Source organism: Anas platyrhynchos, chromosome 2, assembly GCF_047663525.1.
Source record: "Anas platyrhynchos isolate ZD024472 breed Pekin duck chromosome 2, IASCAAS_PekinDuck_T2T, whole genome shotgun sequence".
In the NCBI taxonomy this organism is placed as follows: domain Eukaryota; kingdom Metazoa; phylum Chordata; class Aves; order Anseriformes; family Anatidae; genus Anas; species Anas platyrhynchos.
In genome coordinates, this window is record NC_092588.1 from 82,060,306 (window position 1) to 82,071,232 (window position 10,927).

The window sequence follows — 10,927 nt, forward strand, 5'->3', positions numbered from 1 at the left end:
TGAACAAAAAAAAAAAAAAAGGACAGAAAACATTCAAGCATTCCCAATGTAAGCATTTAGGAGCTAAGCAATTTGGCACCAGCAATCACCATCTTCACAGGTGAGACTGATGGGGTGATTTAATAATTATGTACCCCAGGCTCTCACAGACATATACAATCACAGAATAAGAAGAGCCTATAGCTGTAAACTAATGCCAGTAAATTTAATCTACTAGCATTGACTAATTAAACTCAGGAAAACCAGGTTTCACAAGAAATTTGGAACAGTCTCAGCATCACAGCAAGAGAAGGGACTTAATATTTCATTGGGAGATAGAAATAAGAAAGCAGCCACAGTGGAATACAGTTTGAAGATTTGTGCCCCAGTTATGTCTCTGTGACCTCCCAAACATGCACAGAGTTGAAATTCAAAATTTCTCTCACTTCTGTATTTTATTTTTTTCTTAGTAGAAATTAGTGCATGCTAAATGAAAAGCACAATTTCATCTCAAAGCCAGGAAATGTGAAAAAAGAAGGGAACCAGGAGAATAACTGAACATAAATATGATTCACAGAAGATGTTAACAAAGTCACTCATGTTACAATAATTAATATTTCTAATATTAATTTATTCTATTTCTTTCTTTCTGGAAACTTAATAAAAGAGAGATAATTTAGTCTGTGGCTTTTATCAAGAGGTGCAAATATATATATAACATGACAAACTCTTCGGACGTTAAATCACAAGGAAATCCCTCCATCCCCCTTTCCTTGCCTTGCATTTCAGCATGTATCTTGATGGTGGTTTTCTGTAAGGAACGTTGCTTTCAGGTTCCAGAATTTTGTCTTCCTTCTTTTGATGATTATAGAATTGGACTAAAATATCTCTGCATTGAATGTTTCTAAATAAAAATTCTGCACTTCACAAGAATTTGACATACTCCATTTTAAGTAGGAGTTGCTTCAATATCCTGTTTTCTATTTCTAAATTTACAATAATTTAGAAATGTTATTTCTAAATTGCACAATAAAAAATCCTATAATCTGCTTTTTTCTTTGGTTATAGCTCCAGGTTCAGTGCATCAGGATGAAATTTTCAGTGGAGAGACATTTATTCAATAGGCAGGTGATCTGTACAGTCAGGGATGTTAGAAACCTCTTCCCAACACCAAGAAATATTATCTGTTGAAAAACCTTAAATATGATGATTTTAAAATGTTTATATCCTGTAGTCAAATAGCATTCTGGCTTGAACTTTCCTCATCCTGGAGCTAGCTTATTTTAATTTAATTGCCTGTTCTGGATGAAGTATATGTGTGGAAATATATATTTATCCAACTATGTGTTTGTCCATGCATACATTTTTTTTTTATATAAAGAGAAAGAAATCATTATATAATCATTATAAATTACAAAAAAAAAAAAGGGGGGGGGAGGGAAACATCTCAAAATAAGTACAAATAAGTGCATTCAATACCAATTTGTCTGGCTTTGTAACTATTACAGAAGCCAACTTTTCTTCTTAGGAGAAAAGCATGTCTTCCTTATGCATTGCTGTAAAACCAATATTTTAAGCAGTGGACCACATTGAACCTTCATCATCTCAGAATCCTAAGCTTGGAACTGGAGCCCACAAAAAGCAGACATCAGTGTGATCCTAAGCAAACCTAAATATTTATTCTCTATATTCCTTTAACGTGTTTTGGTTCATAAAGGATACAAGTTGGTAGAAATAGTGGAGACGTACTGCTGTTGGTGTTGATGAGACCAAGGCCAGCGAGATATGCCTTCCTGTGGAAGCTGCTGGCATATGAACTACAGTTATTGTCACTTTCATGCTGAAATAAAAAAAAATAAAATAAATAAATAAAAAATTAAGGATTTATGTAAGAAGTTTGCACAGCTTGGGGATAATTATTTGCTAAGAAGCTAAATCTGTCCAGCTCTTCCATCTTACTTTCATATTTGTCAGCTCTTCCTATCAGCTTTCTTCCACCTTTCAGAGCACTGCTAATTCACATTAGTCAAGCCTGTGTTTGTATTTTCTACAATTAAAGGAAATTGTACTTAATGAATGCTGGTTCTAGGATTATGGTTATTCTTTGCATTGGATACCATGTAATCAAAAGGGACATACAATAATATCTGCAAAAAGTGTTGAATTGTTTTTATAATTATAATTATATACAATTGATAATTTTTATTATAATTGTCAAATTGTTACCAGAAGCCAGTTTTCCACTGCACTACAGCAGAAGAGGATTGGGGTGCTATTGCTTACAGGCCAGAAGAAGAGTGGTTAATATTATGTCAATTAAATTACAAGTTTAAAAGGTGCACATAATTAAGAACTACAGCTCAATTCCAATATTTTGGAATAATGCCAAAATGCTGTTGAAAAGCAATAATACTATTAATAATAATTAATAATAATCTGATAAACAGACAAATGAAAAAGGACTAGAGTCTTTTCTAAAGGCTCTTCAGCACTATAGAAGACAAGAAAAAAAGAAATCCCACAATCCTCTTTTTTCTAAAACTCATTTTAGAAAGTAAGGAAAGAGAAAACAAGTGCTATAAAAATTTGGTTGTTGTGAAGAAAAAATAAAAATATTTGGTTTAATAATAGACCAATTGAAAAAATATGATCAGGATTAAAAGCAAAAAATAAACTTTTTTTTTTTTCAGAGGAATTTATATGTTTCCTATAACATAGAAAACAACTCATTTAGCAGGGATGCTCCAGAGTTTATAGCTTTGTATGCTGCTCTGTGAACAGATTGAGACAAAAAATATGGAACTCATATTAATACAGAAATGAATCTGAGAATAATGATTTCAGATACTCTGAAAATTAAAAAGTAATACATCTTCATTTGCAGGAAAAATAAAATCAGTGAGTTACAATCCAAGTTCTGAAGGTCAAAACCGTTTAAATAAATATATAAACACAGAAACAGTCCAAGCTTGAAAACAATGGTAATTTAAGGAACCTGTTATAAATCATGATACAATCTCACTTTTGATCAAAGACTTGTATGCTAACTCTGAACACAAGCACAAATACAGTCATCATCTTGTATCATTTTGTATTATCTGTATTACAACAACAAGAAGCTTTTAAGGAATGCTTCTGCTCACATGGCTAAAAAAATCACAGAATCATCTAGGTTGGAAAAGACCTCTCAGATCACCTAGTGAAAAGAGAAACCTTGGGTTTTGGAAGGTGGTTGGGCTTATGTAATAAATATGAGCTGCGTTCAGAAAAATGCCTATCATTCTATAAAAGCTTGTCTTGTTGGGAAATACAATCAAAGAAAAGCAAGTATAGAGGAAGAACATTTGAAACTTGTAGGAATGGGAGGTGTACTTGAAAGTCCATCTGAATATTATTTGTTCTTTTCTAAGTGAGTTTTTGATTACAATTTGGAATCAGAAATTTAGGTTTAAAATCATATTTTTAAAAATGAAGGGAAAAGCTGACATTTAATAATTAAACATGTTGATTTTGTTTTATTTCTGATTCAAATTGAAGAGAGGAAGTACAACTCTTTAGAAATTTGGTCCACTCTCTATATAGCCAACATGATTACTAATTATTTTGCTGTGTTCCCAGAAAAAAAAAAAAAAAAAAAAAAAAAAAAAAAAAGACAATGTGGTTAAGTGATGTTATGATGTTTGATGTTTGTGGAAAAACATCATAAAGAATCAGACACAAATGAGAAGTTGGGCCAGGGTGAAAAAAATGCTAGAAGAAATGTTAAAACTTATAATATTTAGATTTAAATGCAGAAAGCATTCTTAAAAACAAACAAGTTTATTAATGAAAGGTATTCATCCTATCTTGTAATGTCCAGAAAACAAGTAGGAAAATATATTTTGTGTACTACTGCATTTACTTTGTTAGAATATACACAACTGAAGCTTTTGAAAATGATGGGATAGCTCATCAAATGCAGTGTATATTTTCTATTATTGTTGTATCTATTTATTTCTATTTAAATAGAACCTGTTACTTCACATTCTGGATTCACTCTCACCAACTTTTTACAATACCTGGTCAAAGTAACCAAAGTATAATTTTTCACCTAGATATGTAGATGCAGTCAGCAGATGGGTAGAGAATTTGAAATCAAGCTATCTGATTATATCAGTATCAGTTCCTTTCTTTCTCTTTTTTTTACCACAGATTTTAAGATACAATGTTTGAAATACATATATATTTTTATTTTTCAGATACAGTATAGATAAACTGATACAGGTTTTTTAAAGGTCTTTGAAGGTCTTTTTTTTTTTTTTTCTCAGAACTCAACAATGGAATCTTAATATACGTTAGTGTGTTACTAAATGAAAAAGGCCCACTTGCACATCTCTGGCTTTGGATTCTGGGTCCCACTCCTGCATGCTAGAGCATTAGATTTTGAAGTTTGGTTCAGATCTCTCCTGTGTAGTAAGGAAATCATAATTAAATCAATAATCAGAATCAATCAATCTCTCTCTGCAGCAAGGAAAGTGGTGATCTAGTTTTCAGTAAAAGAACCACAGTCATTTGTGCATCTTAAATAACATGAATTATATATAAATATTTTGGGGGGGAGGGAAGAGAGGGGGTTTTGTCGGTCCCTATGGTTCTTTTCCTGGTTGAAGTACCTCATTTCAGAATTGCTTTCTTTAATTTTTTTAAAATAATTTTGTTGTTTCATTTATTGTAGTCGGCCAACATTCTATAGTTGGCCAACCCACTTTCTATTGTTTTTTCTAACTTACTTGTTCAGAGATTGTTATTGAGTCAGGCTATAAGCAACCAGAGAATTCAGGATTTTCAGTTTTCATTAATTCAACAAGAATTGCCTTTCCCTACTTACAGAATTTTTCCAGCTTATTTGGCATACTAGTGAATTCTGTTATGGGATTTGGAAGGTATCTGTATTGCTTTAAATTCATTTAGTAAACCCCAAGAGAGTTTCATAGGCAAAGTTTCTTAGTAAAGGATTGCAGACTTATTGATGAGAAAAAGTTCAGCTAAAATTCTCACAACGAATGTAATTCAATGCAATTCAGTTACCCTGAGAAGTTAAACTTGCTTATTTGACTTAAGATTTATCAATTCAGTTAAGTGGCAGTACATACTATGGAGTGAAAACTCTATATGGACACACAGGAATGTATGAAGTACCTCTTCGACTGCCAAAAAAATAAATTAAACAATTGTATCTTACTAGACACAATTAAAGGAGACATATATAGAGATAAATAATGTTTCAATGTGAGAATTTGTTGTGCTGTTTAATTGATAGTTTAGAAGCTAATACCCACAGTCATTGCTGTAGTCTTTTTTGCAGAAAACCTAGTACACTCAAAACTTTGTAAAATACAAGACCTTCATTTTTTTACTATTGGGAAATAAACTGAGCAGAAAGTAATGAAAACACTCTGCATCAATAAGAAGACCAACCATGTTTCTGTACAGTTTAAAAAAATATATTACAAAACTATAAAATTCATCAATGGTATGAAATACCACATTCTTCTTTAGAAAAAAAAAAAAAAATCCGTTGTCTAACTAAAGAAAAAACTTGAGTCAACATGTTTTTTTCTATATCTTAGTTGCTACATTGGCATCAGGTTGTTCTACAGTACCAATTAGGTGGATGAAAACATTCATTAAATATCTTCATTATATAAATGAAGTGAAATTTGAGTTACTCAAGACTTCATAAAATATGGGATGAACAGCCAAAAAGGTATATAATGTTTTATTACTCTTCGTGCTTAAGGTCTCTCTCAAAATACTATCTTCCACTTTTCAGTGCATATTACTTAAACATTTCCTAATATTAACTGCTTAATTTCATTTAGATAATTTAGATAATTTGCCTTGAATTCAATCCACATTTTTGAGACTGCAACCAGAACGCTAGACTATTATTTCTCTCATAGTTGCAGCACAAAAAATAATGGACCTTAAAAACCATCTTGCCTCAAACCCAAACTACAATGCTAATGAAAGTGACATTGCAAAATAAAAAATAAAGAAATCTTCCTCACAATTTATATGAAAACTGAAACATGTAAAATCGTTCATCAGAAACCATAGGACAAAATAAAGGAAAATCCTATGAAAACAATGAAAAATGCAGTGTAAGTTGAAGCTCAAAGCTTAAATTTCTGGCAAAAGCCAGAAACCCTAAGGTTTCCATTGCCTCTGGATATGCCCTATTACTTCAAAGGACAGCATTTTGATCATACTAAAGGACATAGACACATTGTTTCAAAGACTAGAGACTCAGTTTGCCTCCAGCCTCAAACAGATTGCTGGTACTGTTAACCTTTAAATGCAACTGTACTTCTGTGATGAAATGAGTAGCTTTTCTTTTGACCCCCAAACTCTGACATTCCATGTAACATGCACTTCACACATTTTTTTTAACCTCAAATATTTTGTGCAGCTCCATTTTTTATCCGAGATATAGCCAAAAGCCCCACAATTTTGCAGAAGGCCAAGTAGGTGACAGAAGATACATAAAAGTCTCAGACCAAAACATGGAGAAATATCCACATTTCTTAGTTAAATAAAATTATTTTTTAAATATGAGTTGATAAAATATATATGGAGGGGTCTATTCTTAACCCCAACAAGGGATATTTTGATAAGAGGATGTAACTGAATTTCCTTAAAATTACTGAGGGACTTAGGGACCTGCTTAAATTATCTCTCTTGTTTAATTTGCCATTTGGACATGAAGAGCTGAATATGAATCTTCATAGAATTGGGGAACTTATGATGGAAGAAAAAGCCCTTAAGTGATGGCTTCCCTATGGGAAACTATTCTACAGCCTAATGTATCTTCCTGTCAGAACGTTTTTCATGATACTTAGTATAGGTTTTTCTGTTCCTAATTCCATCATATTATTAATATATATCTTAATGTTGTACATTAAAACCACTTCTAGCCTTCTTGACATTTACATAATTATATTCTTATGGACGCCCTTTTAAGTCAAAGCTAAGGTGTCCCTATTTCACTGCTAAAAAGTTTCTTTCATTCAATCTGCAGTATTTTTTCCTCTTCCTTTCTGTTCTCCATTAATAATGAACTATTTCACAGAATAGTCATTTCATCCCATTTAATTTCCTCTATTTTTTGTTGGAAGAATTGAAGGTGCTGGTTCTCTTACAGGCGATGGAACTGTTAAATCATCCTTCCATTTTGCAAAGTAAATACATAGTTGGGTGGAGGAAACCTCTGCGTCCCTTACCCTGGTTGTCTGTGCTGGAAGGCTCTGGGTGCAGCCATCCCCTTGGCAAGACCACCTTCTTTTTCAGCATCTGTTACTGGAAGCCGGCAGCTGCAAACATTCATAGGCATGTGGTCTCCATGGCAAGAAACACAACCCCTGCATACTTCAAAGCTTTTCTTCTCTGATTTTAGGAACTTCTCTTACTTTGTCACACATTAAAAACAAACAAACAAACACAACCAATGAGGCAAATAATAGAAACTGAAACAGCAGGAGAGTTTTGAGTACAGAAATACTTTCTGGTATATACTCTGTTTATTGGGATGTTGGTTGATTACTTAAGGTTTCTTTCTTTGGTTGCTTAAGGTGCCTCAGTTTCCTTGTGTGCACTACACCAAAGAAATGCAGTGAAGTTTTTACATCAAATTGTGATGTTACTTAGATATAGAGTGTTGGAAATAAATCATCCCAAATTTCTAATCATAATGGAAATATAAAGTAAATATATCATCATGCAAATTAAATGCATTTCTGAAGTCCTTACCTACATCAGAGAAAAGAATCTGTGTTCTTTGAAGTGGTGAAAAGCATATCAAAAGGCAGGATACAAAGGTCTTGTGTGGAAAAAGGTGTTTTATTTGCTGTCAATAAGAAATTCCAGTCATGTATGTCATACATATCTATCAGTCAAACATACTTATATTATTCGACCAAGTTACTCCTAATGTTTGACTTCTGTAATCCTGATTAATTACTTCAGATGAACTTGTTGAAACAATGGCTCTTGAATGCAAACTTAGCAGAACTAATAGTCTACCACTTAGCCTCACTCTGAAAACTTGATCCTAATAATAAATTAGGAAATTACTTACTCTTTGAAAGAAATTATGCCAAGCAAGTTTAATGGAAGCTCTTCACAGACCAGCACTGAGTGCTGCTATTTGGTTTCCTATTGCTCTGAAGTAAAGCAGGTACAGAAACGTAAAGTCGAGCAGAAGGTAATCATTGTAGTTCATGTCATCAAAAATGCATTTAACGGGAACTGCTCTTAGCTTTAGAGCACACTTAAAAACAGTAAAGGAACAGGTAGAGGAAAAAGCAGGCTGGGAGAACAAGGGTAAGCAGGAAAATTACTATGACAAAAAATAAAAGGTCACACCAAATCATCAGGCATATGAAGTATGTCTCATGGATAGAATTACTCTATTCCTGCATGCTAGAAACAATTACAGGATCGCTACTCAATGCATTCTTAAACACTTAGGTATGTTGCAACACTCATAAACAAGATACAATTACTTACTGAAATGAGTTGAAAAGATGAGATGATCTGTTAGTATAAATACTTGAAAGAGAGAAGAGTTTAAACAGCACATATAGGAATTTGAAGCTCCTGAGACAGTGGCTAGAGAGCCTTTCATAAATTGCACAGACACTGCTGGGCCCTTGCTATTGCTCATAGCCTATAGCATTAAAATCATACCAAAACAAACAGATTAACTAGTACAAGCATAAAATAAATGAACAACTGTTGTGGGCTGAGTATCACTACTAGGTGGTAATGGGCTACATCCAGGGATGGGAGTAACTGCTTGTCAGCAGCTGAACCATTCACAGAGCAGCTGTTTCAAATATACCTACATGATGTGGGATATGTGGTACTATTTTACTCCAAACTCTGCTCTGCTATCTGTTTCTCTTCAAACCATTATAAAGGTTTAAATTTTGAATGATTCATATGGAAGAAGGCAGTTAAGTGTCAGAGTGTATGAAATATAAATCATATCATAAAAATTTAATTACAGAAATTTATTGCAAAACTTCCAATGTAATGTTGGGTTTGGATTTATATTAAGGGTATATTTTTAAATAATTTACATATGGTTGTTAGATTGTTCAATCACTAAATGTTATGCTAAATTCAGAATATAGTAGGTTTCTTCTACTTATGCACGAATATCATTTAAAAAGCACCTACCACACTTATTACCTTCAGTAACAAGTAGCACTTCATAAGTAAATATGACTCAAGTGCAGAACAGGCTTAGGACATCAATTAATAATTTATCATATATGAGCTATTAATTAGCCATAGTCAATGGAAAAGTTTCTTCTAAAGTTACACAGGGAAAAGGAGCAACAGCGTGGGGACCAAGCATTATCCTTGGATGAAAGCTGTAACAGTAAACCAGGAAAGAAGCAGGTTCCCCCTGTGCTCAGCTCCCAGATGGAGAGGAAACTTGGGCATTACAGCGTGCTGCCAACAGAGCGCTGAAATGCTCCCTGGAACTGCACAGGGCAGAAGGCAAGAGCCGGAGAACCTCATTCAGTGTAGTTTTGGCCCTTCAGCATTCTGGGAATATGAACAGTTAGGGTTGAGCTGATGGAAGTACAGCAGTTACATGAGCAAGCTTGGGGACAGCCCTGAGAGCAAGCTGGCTGATCTCATTTGGAGCAGCTGTAGCTATGAATGCTCTGAACAGCAGCAGCAGCGGGAGGGCCTGCTGTGTGTGATCAAAGGACTTTGGCAGTTGTGATCTCTGAACTAATTCTAAAATGTCAATAAAATTGGGACTAAAAAGGGACTGTAAGGAATTTAATAGCTTAGGAGGGCCATTACAACCTTAATTAGTCCCCCAAAATTAGATTTGGGGAGAAAACCAAAGTAAGCTTTTATGAATATTAAGATAAGTACAAATGATTTTGATTTATTTTCTTTCCTCTGTGGAAACTCTTATTTATAACAAAAAGTGATTTGCATAGATTTCATAGAAGTCCAAAAAATTAAAACATAATATAAGAGTGAAAGAAGTTGTGTGCACGAGGAAAACAAAACCACAATAATTATTAAAACTCAGATTTTAAGACCTTTTGAGTGAATAGAACATTAGTACAAAGAAACTGTGAGCATTGTCTATAATTGTGTGAACAAAAGAACTGTTTCTGAAGAGTCACCTTTGTTAATGTTTCCCTGTATATAATTAAATAACAAAGTAAAAATGAAAGCCAGAATTTTCAAAGTAAAAGTTAAAATACAGAGGAATAGGAATGCTAGAACTCACATATTTTATAGGATAGAGAAATTGACTAGTTTTTGCTTAGCTAGCTTTGAACAATGACAGCCTGGATTAGATTTACTAATTCGCTTCAGGTACACTGTCTAATCTTCAGCTAATCAGAGCTATAAGTTTAAATGTATTTAAAGTTGAAATGTATTTAGATGTATTTAGATTAAATGTTACTCTCACTAATATGAGAGAATAATACCTTTATTAAAAAAAAAAAAAAAAAAAGTTGTCTCTGTGGAAAGAGGTTCAGATCCTCTGATTTTAAGTCTTTAATTTAGTGGTACAAGGTTCCTAATCTATGAATTTATGTAGTCACTGACAGGAGGCAGGCTCATAAAAGAGGAAGGGTTAGCTATACATGGCATCTAGACTAATTCCTACACATGTAAGGGATATCTTGCAGATATCACACAGAGTTGGTTATTTTTGTACCTGAACCTTTCCCTGCGTATGTGTTTCTTTCATTTTTGTTGTGGTTTCCCTGCCAGATGAGGATACTTCTTTTTCTTATTTAACTTGCAGTGGTTTCTTAAGACTTAAATGCACAGTTCTTTAAGAAAGCAAAGCATAATGAAATGTTCTGTGAAAACTTACAGAAATTGTCAAGGATTTGAGAAACAAGTTTGACTGAAAAAT

The 10,927-nt window shown here is 33.3% G+C and overlaps 1 long non-coding RNA gene across 2 annotated transcripts; it reads right to left on the reverse strand.

Annotated features, from left to right (window-relative positions):
* Nucleotides 1-415: 415 nt before the first annotated feature.
* LOC106015954 (uncharacterized) lies at nt 416-8,802 on the reverse strand. 2 transcript variants are annotated; one of them, XR_001188310.4, is made up of 5 exons: nt 8,527-8,802; nt 7,768-7,864; nt 7,242-7,426; nt 1,702-1,819; nt 416-775 (listed from the first exon to the last, which is right to left on the reverse strand). It is a non-coding gene; the product is annotated as an uncharacterized lncRNA (long non-coding RNA). The 2 variants fall into 2 exon arrangements; XR_002400529.3 differs by lacking the exon at nt 7,768-7,864.
* Nucleotides 8,803-10,927: the final 2,125 nt, after the last annotated feature.